Raw genomic sequence first — 12,520 nt, 5'->3', positions numbered from 1 at the left:
TGTGAGACTGTATGATTATAAAACAGTTTTTGTTTTTATCAGAGTCATACGAAAGGTGAGACATACAAACTTCATTGTACATTGTTTCCTTTGAAGTATGTATTGAGGACATAGACTTAAGAAAATCTATAAAAATGTTTAGAGGATATTTTAGTGTTGTAATGAGCCATAACTTCAAGTACTATAAAAGGATATAGAAAGCACGATGACTACACATTGAGTACCGGGTGTTAGTGCCTTTCATAATGTAACAGGTGTTTAGAGACACCATGAAGGGATCGTTCAATGTCTTTAATAAATTTTTTCAGTTAACTTGAATCAATTTTGTCAGAGCCATTCTAGGCTTCTAAGCCATAAACAGGAGTTCTGCATTAGAAACTTGAAGGCCATTACGTGTTCTGTTGAAGCTGATATTAGAACAAGTGGTCTTTATTCCAACACCTGTTCATCTCTCAATTCTAAGAGCCATCCACCTGGTAGGTAAGTGCTTCTGGGAAGAGTGTGAATGATGGGAGAAGACTGAAAAATGGTTCTGGGCTAGAGGACAGTGGTTGTTTTTTCCTGAACCAGCTGAGAAAACCAACGGTAAGTTTCAGATCGGTAAGTTTCAGATGGGTAAATTCCACAGATTTGGGGCAACTGAACCAAGGTTGGGAAAGTGTTGGGAACTGACAATGAACTTTACTAGAAGAGAAAAGCTTTCCTCAGGTTGTATAAGAAAAATTAAACCAAAATGAAAATTGAAAATGGGAGGATATTTATAATTTGGTTTGAATGTGATGACATAACTGATAGTCTTAAAGAAAGCTGCATATGAAATGAAACACTTTCAATTGAACAGCCAATTTTTAGTAAATTATTTCCATAAATTTCTAATTAAATGTTAGTGATCAGGGTGGAAAAAAAGGAAAATTAGAGCTGTAGTGTGCTTTCTGTCTTAAACTGTAAATTTTAAAAATCCATATTCCTGCTAGATTAATAATCTCTTAATCTGTGTCCTACCTCACATCTGTGTTGGAATGAGATAGGCTAAATACTTTAGCTGAAAATATGTCATCTGAATTTAACGCACTTGTTTCAGGGAGTGGAAATTGACTTTTTTTGTGTGTGTTATGTGGTCATAAAATGTCAATTTGTATTAAAAAATTTAGCACTGAGCTAATTCACAGTCATTTAGGCTCACTAATATGACTGTAGTGGCTCTCTGACTTCCCAGTAGCATCTGCTGAGATTGAAAATAATAGAAAAATTAACTTTAATGGCATAAGAGATTTTTGCGTTATTTGGTGCCTAAAAACACAAGTGGATGTGTATTAAGGAAGAAGAAAGCATGGGTAATATAAAACTCATAGGCCCTCAGGCATGAGGAAATAAGTTTTCCAGTGCCTGTGGTCAGTAAAGTACATGGCACGCCCACACTAACTGTATGCTGTGATTAATTTTAGAAGCCATAAAACAGAGAGGTGAGATGCATTCCAATGGTTTATTTGGAAACTGGATTGAGAATTATATAAAAGACTTAGCATAAAGATTGAAATTGTTGCTCCAGTCTGTCCCATCCCCCAATTCTTACTTCTTTGCAAAGAAAAATATGAGAGGTATGAGAAGATACATAATCCTTGTCATTCAGAAGTGCTACATAGGGCCTGGATTTTATCTCCTTTGATTTGTCAAGTATCTCTCAAAAGAATTCACTTAATCTTCTATGAAAATATTAGTCATATCTATGATATTTTGATATCTATCTGTATCTATATTAATTCTAATATAAATCCTTACTAATGACTCTAACCATAACCCATTAAATAATGAGTAATTCTGCCTCCTCCTTTTGCTAATTTATAAATTTCCATTCCAACAGTGATAAACTTGCCTTCCACCATCCACCATCCATTTACTTAGTTACTGAATTCAAGTATGCATATACAGAAACATCAGATTGTTAACCCATGCCTCTGTGGGGAATGATCAGTTAGAGTATAGTGCTTGAGTGCAGTTCGTTTTGCCTTTTGTTCACTTCCAAAATTACTTAGGTCAGTAACGTTCCCCTACCTGCTTCTAGGAGGATGTTTCATGCATTTTTTAATTAGATTATTTTGTGACAGTCTTCATTTTCCCCGTGACTTCCTGATTTCCTAAATGATTTTTAAAAAATCGTACACATTTAGATTGACTCTTCATGTTGTAAAGTTATATGGGAATTGAAAAGGGCATAATTTCATACTCACTGTTACGTGTTGAATTGTGTCCTCCAACAAAACATGTTTCAGCCCTAAACCTCTGGTCCCTGAAAATGTAGTCTTACTTAGAGATAAAGTCTTTACGCAAATATAATCATGTTAAAATAAGGACTTCTGTCCTTAAAAATGGGAAATTTTGGCATAGACACATATACAGAGAACATATGTGAAGATGAAGGCAGAAATTAGGGCTATAGAGCTATAAACCAAATAATGGAAAGGTTTCTAGCAAACTCTTAGAAGCTAGGAGAGAGGCATGGAATAGGTTCTCCCTCCTAACACTCACAAGGAACCAACACTGCCAATACCCTGATCTCAGACATCTAGCCTCCAGAACTTTAGAAAGTAAATTTCTGTTGCTCTAAGCTATCCTGTTTTCTTTCCTATTATTTTGTTTTTAATAGCAGTCCTAGTAAATGAATGCATCTACCATTACAGTATTTCAGAATAGTTTTACCATGCCCAAAATACCCTGTGCTTTACCTACTTATCTCTCATTCCCTACTCTGCACCTTTGGTAACTACTAATCTTTTTAATGTCTTATAGACTGTGAAATGTATCTTTAAGTAACTCTTTAGATAATCATGGGCAACCACAGAAAGAGAGAGATGAGGGCAGAGAGGTAGAAAGAGAGACAAAGAATAAACGCATCTACCTTTCAACTGTGACATTTAGGTATTTGTTAAATATTTTAGGAATAATTAAATTGAGGAACTAAGTAGTATGAAAAGAACTGTCAGACCAAAGAATCCTTTCATTTGGCTGCATATGGAGTAATGTAAAATAATAGGTATTGCTGACAAAATAGTAAAAACTTAAATACAAAATAGATACAAAAGGTATCAGTTACAAAACTTAGTAATTATTTAGGTCAAAAAAACAGTAATTATCCTATCTAATAATAAATTAATTGGATAATTGAATTTGTAGAAAATGAAAACATCTGTTACTACCTTTTGCCAGCATCTGCAGGGGACATACAATTAGATTGAAGTTTATTAACAAAGAATATAATGTGCAAAGCCTAAAAAATGTATATGTAAAAATATAATGTTTATTTATAAAGGTGGATTTGGGATCAGCAAAACAGGTCAAAATATATTAACTTCTCTTAAAGCATGCATATACATAATAGAGAATAAATAATAAGGGAAAAGATAACTTTACAATGATTATTAACTAAATGTTCACTTCTTTACTCCTCATTTTTCATGAATTATTCAGTGCAACATAGAGAAACACACCTTAAAGCTTAGTTATCAACTGATCACTTTTTAGAGGTAAATATTGCTTCCAGTGAGCCATCATCCTCAGCAAACTAACGCAGGATCAGAAAACAAAGCATGGCATGTTCTCACTTATAAGTGGGAGCCAAACGATGAGAACACATGGATGCAGGGAGGGGAACAACACACACTGGGGCCTGTTGAGGGAGGGCAGGGGAATAGGGAGAGGGCATTAGGGAAAAGAGCTAATGCATGCTGGGCTTCATACCTAGGTGATGGGTTGATAGGCGTAGCAAACCACCATGGTACAAGTTTACCTACGTAACAATCCTGCACATCCTGCACATGTACCCCAGAACTTAAAAAGAAAAATAATTGCTTCCAGTGAAAACAAACTTATAATAGAAATGAGGGAAATATGCTTTTGGTTTAATGATTCTACACAACTCATTGGGTTTGCACACACAGTTTACTATTTTGGGCTAGGCGTAGTGGCTCACGCCTGTAAACGCAGTACTTTGGGAGGATCACATTGAGGCCAGGAGTTGGAGACAAGCCTAGCCAACATGGTAAAACCCCGTCTCTACTAAAAATACAAAAATCAGCCAGTCGTGATGGTGCACACCTTTAATCCCAGCTACTGGGGAGGCTGAGGCAGGAGGATCGCTTGAACCTGTGAGGCAGAAGTTGCAGTGAGCCAAGATCGGCCACTGCATTCCAGCCTGGGTGACAGAGTAAGACTGCGTGTCAAAAAACAAACAAAAACAATTTACTGTTTTGTTAGGGAATGAGCAGGTTTTATTGCAATCACATAGAGATTTCTTTTGTACTATAGCATGCAGCCTACTATATTACATCATAATTATGTGGGTATGGGTATGTGAAGAGGGGATGGGTACAATTTTTCTCCTCTACTAGATAGTGAGATTTGAAAAAAGTAGGATGTTTGTAAACATAGTAGATGTTTGATAAACACATGCTTATAACATTATTTTTCTTCTTAATCCAGGATTATTGAAAAAGTTGGAAATACAGAAAAATATACAGTGAAATATTTAAATAGGAAGATTATAAACCAGTTAAGTGCTTCTATTTAATTTTTTTAAATGTACACATGCCTATCTATCTATATATCTATCTATATGTAGCTATATATTTAAATGCTTTGAATCAAATTCTTAGAGCCTTCTTATTTTACTTAAATTATACATGCACATTTTGCAATGTTATTAAAATTACTTAAATATACTTTTAATTATTATACCATATATACTCTTATTTATGTAAATCTTTTTACCTTTTTTTTTTTTTTTTTTTTTTTTTTACAGAGACAAGTTTTACTATGTTGCCCAGGCTGGCCTCAAACTCCTGGGCTCCAATGATCCTCCCACCTCAACCTCCTGAGTAGCTGGGACTACAGGAATACACAACCATGCCCAGCTTAATTAATAATTTAAAGGTTTAGTGTATATAATTTGATGATAAAAAATACAGACTTAGAGTCTACGAACATGTAACATTATTATAGACCTAGTAGGAGTTCCTGGTTGCTATGCTACATTACTTTTTGTAAGATATGTAAAGGCATATAAATATATTTTACAAATGGTAGGGCCAAAACTAGGGTGAGGTAAGCAAGGTGTCTCAGGCACAAAATTTCAGGAGGTCCTCACTCTCCATTGCAAATGCTGACCCTGCCCTTCCATGAACCTGAGAGTGAATGTTCCATAAAAATTTGCACCAGGTGCCTTGTTTGCCTCACCCTAGTCCTGACCCTGACAAATGATAATCCTAAGTTTTTGTAGTATCCTAAAAATATACTGTTTAAGATGTATTATCGTAGTCAATATATTCTGTTCCTAAAATGTAAGCACTAAATTAACAGTTTGAAAGCATTCTTTGTAAATAATTATTTCACATTTGAAAATAATTTAGGATATTTAAATTATTTTTAAGATAATTTAAAGATTTTAAGATATTTCTGTGTATCTTTTTTTAACCTGTAGAGGTAGAACAGTTTCTTTTACATTTTGGCACTTATTCTACCAAGTGTATTCTTAATTTTAGGTCCTTCTGCTTGCACCCTCAATCTTGTAACCATTAGCCAAATGTCTTAAGTAGAATGATCAACACTCATTACCTTTACTTCTTAATCTGCCACTAATTTCTAAATGTGAGTAATACCTAGTTCTCAAAACCAACATAAAATGTGCTGTCTTGTCTTTACCTTTCCTCTCTGCAACACTGGGCTGTTTAATGGTACCTCTTGCAATCCCATTCTTCTTGCCTGGCTTCTCTAAGGCAGTTCCATCAAGACTGTCTTTGTATCGCGAAGGCCACTTCCTCTTAGTTTTCTGTTTGCTTGTTTGCTTTCCTGTTTTGTTTGTTTTGTGTTCGTTTCTTTTGCTTTTCTTGTAGCAGCAATAGACATAGAGTGATATTTGAAATTGTGAAGTGGTATATTGAAAGGTTTTTTGTTTTTTTTGTGGGGGGAATACTTTGTAGTGAAAAGTGGAAAAAGTAAAGAAAAACTAGATGAACTAAGATTACAGAAAAATCTTTGGGAGGCCGAGGTGGGCAGATTACGAGGTCAGGAGATCAAGACCATCCTGGCTAACATGGTGAAACCCCATCTCTACTAAAAATACACACAAAAAAAAATTAGCCAGGTGTGGTGGTGTTCACCTGTAGTCCCAGCTACTCAGGAGGCTGAGGCAGGAGAGTGGTGTGAACCCAGGAGGCGGAGTTTGCAGTGAGCCAAGATCACATCCCTGCACTCCAGCCTGGGCGACAGAGCGAGACTCCATCTCAGAAAGAAAAAAAAAAAAAGAAAAGAAAAAAGATTACAGAAAAAAAGGAATTACAGGATAAGAAGTGGATTTGGGAAAAGAAGTTCAGTTTGGGCGTAAGGACAGGTTGGAATTCTGGGGACCTAGATTTAATGGCTGGGTAGAAAATGGAAATCCTGAAACTGAGAAACTCCTGGTTGTTGATAACAGCTTATGAGGACAGGGAAAATGGATATTTCACTTGACATATGTGAATCACTGAGTTTCTGACCTTTGAGATTTCAGTTTCAGAGAAGGGACAGAAAAAATCCAATGTAATGATTTAATGACAATGTATAACAAAATGAAGCAGTGAAGCATTGAATGACAACCTAATATGTCCAAGAAATTTGGTGGTAAAGAATTTTAACTGGAGTCTGAATGGAAAGAACCATTTTGTTCAATAATTGTTAAAATGTGACCATGTTTATATATCTTGTTGTAGATAGACATTTGACTATGGGTGCATCAAAAATAATTGATTGATAACAGCTGAGAGTTTCCCTAATATTGCTTACTGGGCTTCTTAGGGGGTTCAATCAGCAATTACATAACTTTTCTGTAGTGTCTAAAATCATATAGACTTAACATGATGAAGACAGGAAATGTGAAGTCAGTGGAATTAGGTGAAAGAAGCTGTGGGAACATGAGAGTGGCAGGAAAATATTCTGAGTTACCGCAGGTCCAAGTGATGATCAGGTCAAGGAAGTGACCGTGCATGTGAGTTGTGAATGTTTGGAGTAGAAGACTCCTAAGAACTGTAAAGTGAAGGTGCCAGAAAAGGCATTAAAGTGAAGTAATGTGGTAAGTTTAACTGGGTTTGGCTGTGATAAAGAAGAATAACATATTCTTTCAGTGATAGAGTTTGACCTTTGATATTTTATGACGAATAGCTAAATAATACTATGTAGATCTGAATCATAAAATCATAAAGCTTTAAAACTGGAACCGATATTTGAGATAGATTTGTTGAACTGTCATCATTTTACAATTGACATGAAGAAAATGTAGATAATCAAAGGTCACATTGCAAATGAGTAACAAAGTTAAAGCTACATAAACATAAATAACTAAGTAGTTGCATACATGTAATTTATTTTAATTTCAATAGTTTGGAGGTACGGGTTGTTATGGGTTATGTGGATAAGTTCTTCAGAGGTGATTCCTGAGATGCTGGTGAACCTGTCACCTGAACAGTGTACACTGTATCAAATATGTAGTCTATGTTTTCAACTGTCTTTGTCTGATTTTAGTATCAGGGTGATATTACCTTTATAAAATGAATCAGGAAGTGTTCTCTCCTCTCTTTTTCTGCATGAAATTTTGTTGAATTGCTGTTAATTCTTTTTTAAACATTTCATTGAATTCTCCAGTAAAATCATCTGGGTCTGGATATATTTTTATGAGATTTTTAAAATTGTAAACTCTATTTATTTAACAGTTATAGGGCTATTAAAATTGCCTATTTCATATTGGATGAATTACAGTAGTTTGTGTTTATTGAGTAATTGACCTATTTCTTCCATGTTGTCTATGTGTGTAATACATAGTTTATGTGTGTAAAGTTGTTCATAATATTTTATTGTTATTTTTTTGATGTCTGCAGGGTCTATAGTTATATCCTGTTTCATCCCTGATGTTGATAATTTTTGTGTCTTCTCTGGATTTTTTTTTTTTTTTTGCCAGTTTTGCTAGAGGTTTGTCAATTTTATTGATCCTTTCAAAGAACCAGCTCTTTATTTCATTGATTTTTCTGTATTGCTATTTATGTTTTCAGTTTAATTTCAGTTTCTTTCAGTTTAATTTAGTTTAATTCTGCCCTTATCTTTGCTAAGTTCTTCCTTCCTTTTGCTTTGGTTTTATATTAATCTTCTTCCAGGTTCTTGAGCTGAGAACTTAGATGATTAATTTCAGACTTTCCCTCTTTTCTAATAGCATTTAATGCTATAGATTTCCCTCTCAGCACTGTTTCATCTATATTCCTCAAATTTGGTATGTTGTACTCTTATTTTCAGTCAGATCAATGTATTTTTAAAGTTTCCATTGGAACTCCTTCCTTGACTTACGAAAGAGTGCCTCTAAACCTTTCTGCCTTTTCTGGCACCTTCGCTTTCCAATTCTTAGGAGTCCTCTGCTCCAAACATTCACAACTCACATGCATAGTCACTTCTTTGACTTGATTATCACTTGGACCTGCTTTATTCCCATGATATGTAAATCAGAAGTGTAGAGGCACTTTGTTACACATTTGCCAAGTTTTAAGTTTATGTTCTTCACTGAGACTTAACTAATGTGGGCGAGCATGAAACCACATTTTTTTTTCCTGTGGTATTTGACCATAGTAGAGTGGCTATTGTCTAAAAGTCTTTTTGTCTTGCTAGACTGCCCCTTTCTAGGATATTTTTCTGTCAACCAAAAGTAAGTTGCTTATGGCCCTGTGATATGAAGGGGCTGAACATCAATATGTAAAAGCTAATTGAGATGTTACATTACTATACTGAGAAGAAAAAATATGTCCACTAAAGTGAATTGTAATGGATCTTGAAACCCAGAAACTCATAGGTTTTGTTATCAAGTACTCAAATTCTTGAAGTACGAAGAGTATGAAAAGTACCAAAGGAATTAAGAAATCTGATAGCTAGTCATATAGCAGGTATTTTACTGTAGGACAAACCATTTTCTTTTGTTCATCTCAAGAAAGAAAGTATAATATTAGTTTATCTTCATGATATATCGATGCAATTCTACAATTCTGTAATTCTGTAATTTTTCACTTGAGGAGAAATTAATATTTTTCCCATTAAGCTTAATGAAATAAAAATAAATGTATTCGTATTTAGTTGGGAAAAGAGCAATGTGATTTAGAAATAATTCAAGATTAATAAAAAATTTACAGATGCATTTTCAATCAATGTAAGTTATAAATAAAATGCAATATTGCTAAACAGCGATATAATCTGTTAGCACAGATCAAAACTTGCCTGTTTTAAGTAACTGTAGCTTTTACCTACTAATACATTATCAGCTAGCAAATGATTACCAATCCAATGAACACTGGAGCGCAAAGATAAAAAAAAAAAAAAATTCTATTGAAAGGACAAATCCCTGATACTCAACACATGAGATAAAACACTCTTCAGTTTTAGTAAGATATGATTCATTTAAATTACATGTATCCCATCAAAAAGTGGGCAAAGGACATGAATAGGCAATTCTCAAAAGAAGATGTACAAACTGCCAACAAACATATGAAAAAAAGTTCAACATCACTAATTATCAGGGAACTGCAGATTAAAACAACTATAAGATACCACCTTACTCCTGGAAGAATGGTCACAATTAAAAAATCAAAAAATAATAGATGGTCGTGTGGATGTGGTGAAATGGGAACACTTCTACACCGCTGGTAGGAATGTAAACTAGTATAACCTATATGGAAAACAGCATGGAGATTCCTTAAAGAACTGCAAGTAGAACTACCATTTGATTCAGCAATCCCAGTGCTGGGCATCAAAGGAAAAGAAGTCATTATATGAAAAAGAGAAGGTAAATTTCTCCAGTAGCCCACTGTATCTACCTACATAAACTATGGAACCATTGCATATGTATATGCATACATATTGACTACTTATGTATTTGTATATACTTTTCTGAGACTTCAGGGAACCTTCTCAAATATGGAAATTAAAACTGGAGACTAAAACTTTTTTGAATGGTAATTTTATAATCTTCAGAACATATGAATAAACATGGAGCTAAAAGTCACTATCCAAGATTAAAAAATAAATAATAAATATAATAACAATTCAATGCAATTTAACAAATAATGTTGTCTAAGCAATGGTAGCTCAAAATATAAATTTCTCTAAGATTACATCTTAGATATGTGGTAGAAGCATTCATAATGGAACATGTACTCAATTTTTAATTAGTGTTCTGTCATAACTTTAATTGCATTGCTTCAAGGTTTCTTTTCCTGTTACCTCTGAAGGATTAACCTTGCTAAAATGATTTTTCAATTTTGAAAGCACTTTGTTTTTAAAATGTTATGAAAGAATTAGGGTCATGTTAATAAATTATTTAGTCAATCTTAAAATGGCACCACTGAAATATTCTGGTAGACCCTCTTTTTACTTCCTGGAAATATCTTTTTTTGAGATGCATTGACTCTTTCAGACAATCAAGTTGCTTTTTAGTAAATGACTTCACAGAACATCTATTTCTATGCAACCCAGTGCAGATTGCTTCTCTTTACCATTTTTAAAGAAAGATCAGGAAAAAATGATAAATTAAATAAATGAAATAATTTCTATTTTCCCTGGTACATTTGTTATATGCATATTATACATAACAGATGTATTTTGTATTCTGAGATTTTTGGCTTTAATTAATGCATTTGCCTTATAAAGGCAGATACTATTCATGCGAGCAAAAGCTGATCCATGATTGTGTATGCTATCTAATCATTTTTATGGCATTGATTATCACAGGATTTGTGTACTGGACAAAGATCAATTTAAAGTAAGTTCAGGATAATGCTGCCATTATGTGGTTTATAATATGCTTATTAAGTGGAATCAATTTTATGTCAAATCTTCACATCCAAAATATTTAAAGTACATACTGTAAAAACTTGATAAACTGTTCACCTGAAAATAAAATGATTATATTACATAGAGTTTAGGAAATACAAGAATAAGGAGAGTGTATAGGATAGGATAAATGTCAAGAGTCAGGAAAAGGAAGGGGAAAAAGAGATAAAGATAGTAGGTAGAAAATAGAATATTATACATAAACAGATTTAAACATAAAAATATTTTGACAAAAAATTGTATTGTTACTTCTTAGTTATGCCCTCTGTGTTTTACCAGTTTCTTTGGTATCTGTGATAAGGGTGTTAGAAGTCTGAAATCACTATTTGTACATGTGTAATACTCTCATCTCCTTATCTCCACCTTAATATCATCTCATTCTTTGTCCGTAAGCAATAATTTGAAAAGCTGTTTTGTGCATGGATGGAAATATATGTATGTGTGTATAAATACATTAAAAATTATATCATGAGTTCAGGAGATTGACACCATCTTGGCCAACATGGTGAAACCCCGTCTCTACTAAAATATAAAAAATTAGCTGGGCGTGGCGGCACATGCCTGTAATCCCAGCTACTTGGGAGGCTGAGGCAGGGGAATCGCTTGAACCTGGGAGGCGGAGGTTGCAGTGAGCTGACATTGTGCCACTGCACTCCACCCTGGCGACAGAGCAAGACTGTGTCTCAAGAAAATAAATAAATAAATATATATATACAACAAGTGACTATGATTTAGCAATTGTAGCATTCGGAGGAAAAAAAAATTATTTCTTCTTTCAGTTTGTGAATCTAGTAATTCCTTTTATAAAGAAGTAGCCCAAAGTCAGTCAGATGTTTCTGAGCCAGGTTTTTCTAAAGACTGTGTTATTATTCACTCTGGGAGATATGCTTTCATAAATAGTAAGCATAACACTGTCACACAGATTTATTTGTGCTTCTGGCCTACGACAAAGCCACTGTGACCTCAGTGATAGCGTCAAAGACTCCCCTCTTGATCAGCTTCAGCGTCCTTAAAATACAAAGAATCACTCAATCTGTTTTATATATGAATTTCCCGGGGACCTAGTTAAAATAGAAATTCTTGGGCCACTGCCTTTAAGATTTAGATTTACTATTTCTTGGGCTGAGCTCAGAAGTCTGTTTTTGGATGAGCATTTCAGGTGATTCCAATGTAGCTTCTTTAAGGACATTTATTTGAGTAAAATGTAAATAAGCTTTCTGCTAACAAACTGGGCGGCTGCTTCTCTGGTAATACCTACCAAAGTAACAGAAATTTCAGGGTTTTGTCAGCATTTGCAATCAGTTCAGACAACTCTCTGTAACCATAATCAAAATCATTCAATAATTTAGAATTTCTGAAGATGACAGAAATAATTAGTTAAAACTTACTGAGAATATGGTATTTAATAATAACCGTATTATCCTAGCACTTTGGGAGGCTGAGACGGGTGGATCATGAGGTCAAGAGTTCAAGACCAGAGCAGCCTGACCAAGATGGAGAAACTCCGTCTCTACTAAAAATCCAAAAATCAGCCAGGTGTGGCAGTGCGCGCCTGTAGTCCCAGCTACTTGGGAGGCTGAGGCAGAAGAATTGCTTGAACCTGGGAGGCGGAGGTCGCAGTGAGCCGAGATTG

The sequence above is a fragment of the Hylobates moloch genome, unplaced genomic scaffold, assembly GCF_009828535.3.
Source record: "Hylobates moloch isolate HMO894 unplaced genomic scaffold, HMol_V3 SCAFFOLD_13, whole genome shotgun sequence".
In the NCBI taxonomy this organism is placed as follows: domain Eukaryota; kingdom Metazoa; phylum Chordata; class Mammalia; order Primates; family Hylobatidae; genus Hylobates; species Hylobates moloch.
This window is presented reverse-complemented; position numbering follows the sequence as displayed.